Raw genomic sequence first — 2682 nt, forward strand, 5'->3', positions numbered from 1 at the left:
ATACAGTAAGTCCCTCTGCGCAGAATACAAGCCATGGTGTCAACCATGCATTAGTATGTGGGTGGCATGTGCTCTGTGAGGCAATCATATGTTTACAGTGAATCTCTTGGATGAAAGTCAAGTTTGCAGCTGCAGCCTCGGAATAATTCATCGCTCGCCTTTTTACCCTGGAGGAGCCACAGGTAGTTGATGAAGTGGCAGTGCCAAGACTCCCAACTGGCGAAGACGAAGCGCAGCTGCCAGGAGTCAGCGCGGCCAGATGCCGCTGCTGATGTACCATGTGTTCCAAGCAGGGCAACAGTGTGTTTGTGTGCGAGCTGGGGTGGGAGGGGAGAGAGCGGAGCGCTTGCCAAGAGATTCTCACATTGATGCCAACCTGACACATGCTTGGGTACTCCCCACGGTTTGTGTTACCATCCCAGCCTCTCTCACAGATCTGTGGGGGGTCCCCTTTTTCCCGCTTTCTCTTTTCCTCAGATGCAGTCATTTGCCAAGATGGGAGTTGGCGCCTGCTCGCGGCCGTCCTGCCCATCAGTGACTGGATCCTTTCAGGTGTCCGATGATGAATGGTGGGTTGGCAGCAGGCCACTGCAACAGAATGCCAGCTTCTGCTGGATACTCATCAAGTTTTTGCCATAACCGTATCCATAAATCCTTATGGTAGCCATGTATTGTCTTCTCACCCCTGACAAACAGACATATACATGATGCTCTGATGATGCATCTCTATCATCTTCCTCCCGCCATCCACGCTGTCTCCAGTAGCTGTAGATAACTCCTTCAACTGATCAGATTCCAGTCCCCATACAATGCAAGGCAAAAATATGGTCAACTTCCAGGAAACAAATCCAAAAAACATGGGTCGCCTGTGCCCTATTTCGTTTCTTCGAGGACGACATTCTATCTTTTTTAGATTGAATCCTTAGAAAATGCGTCACTACCATCTGCATCAAAAAAGACTAAAGACTGTGCAAATGGATTACAAATGAAGGAGTCTCTGGAAATCACATTGCTGCCGGGGTAGCATAGTATCCCCTTGAATAGCGTGTTCCCCACAAATGGGAACGAATGGTCTTTGACGATACTATTCCTGAGAGTGGAGGGGAGTTCTCTGAAACAAAGGCTTCAATTTCGTTAGGAGCATGCCATCATCGTTTGCAGTGTAGGGGGTTTGGGGAGGGAAGCGAAAACTTTTTGAACGTGTGCCATGTCTGTACCATTCTCTTATCTGAGGCACGCGACTGCCAGCTGGCGGCTGAATGTGCCCACTTGCACTGTGATGATGAAGCCAGCCAAGCTAGTTGGCACACTGAGTGGTAGGACTGGCATGTGATCTAAAGCCAAACACAGCCCTGTGTGTGGTAACTGCATATATACTGCATTCTCCCTTTCCCTGTCCTCATCTCTGGTGAGCAGCCTCTCCACTGGATCTGCAGGTCCTAAAAAATTAAGGACAACAACCACCAAGCTGAGTTAAGAATCCCAGGATGGGAGATAACAACAACCAGTCATGCTAGCTCTGCAATCAATGATAAATGTATCTTAAACAACCTGTCTGTGGCCTGTAATTAAACTAGTAAAGAGGTATACATTAGTGTGTAATTCACAACAGACACACATCCTTGACTCAGGAGAGGCAGCAGTTGTGTTTCGTCAAATCACAAGGTTTGAATCCTCTGGGCCAATATTGATGATGACTAATAATGTCAAATGGCATCTAGTATCCTACAAAGTACTGCATCAGAGCATGTGTAACATTTAATTAAACTTAAAAAATAACAAAAAGGCTGAATGAATTTTAAAAAAATACTAAATTAATAAAACCAATATAATATTATGCAGAGATGTGTATTTTAATCAGTAAAACGTCATTAAAGTAACAAAACACAATGTTCTTGGACAATATTTTGAAAGTCAGTTGTCACTCCGCAGCTGGGTTTGCAGTGTGTACACAATTTACGGGGCAGGAACCATTGAAGCAAATAGTTTCACGCCGGAAGAGTAATGCTGTTGCACCGTTCTCCAATAGAAGACGGTACGGCTTATATTTAGGGTAAGGTGAATAAGGATTACAGTAGCTTTTTTTGCGGTGTAACATGGAAATTACTTTAGAAATATTCAGTGTGGTATTCGCTGTAGGAAGGAGATTGTATAGTATGCATTTTGTTGCCGCTGTCCCGGTCAGTATCGGGGTTGTTTGCCATCTGTCATTGACAGTTACCTAACGTTAAGTAATGCCAAATGTCACAGCAACGTTTACGGTTAACGGCATTAGTTTAACGTAATCTGCTGTGACGTCAATGAATGAGATAAGGTGAATGACAACGAATCCGTTGTGAACACTGAATGTCGTCATTCTGGTGAAGAGTTTACACACAAGCTACTTTTTTTTTTTTTAGTCTGCCACTTTTTTCTACACACCATGTTTTAAAGTGATAGAATAAGCAATACATTGAAGCCACGTGCAGTGAGTTTATGTTAAATAGTGCAATGCTGGATGAATGAATGAAAGTGATGGAAAAGTAAATATTACAGAGATAGGTCAAACTGTGTGTGCTGCTTGATAAAACTAAGCCTGTATTACTCTTTTAATTCACAGATGTCTGATATAAGCAGTGTGCAAGAGGCTGAGGATGGAGCTGTCTTGATGTGCTGACTGCAGAGGGTCTTAAAATCTCAAAC

This window comes from Taurulus bubalis, assembly GCF_910589615.1.
Source record: "Taurulus bubalis genome assembly, chromosome: 4".
NCBI lineage: Eukaryota > Metazoa > Chordata > Actinopteri > Perciformes > Cottidae > Taurulus > Taurulus bubalis.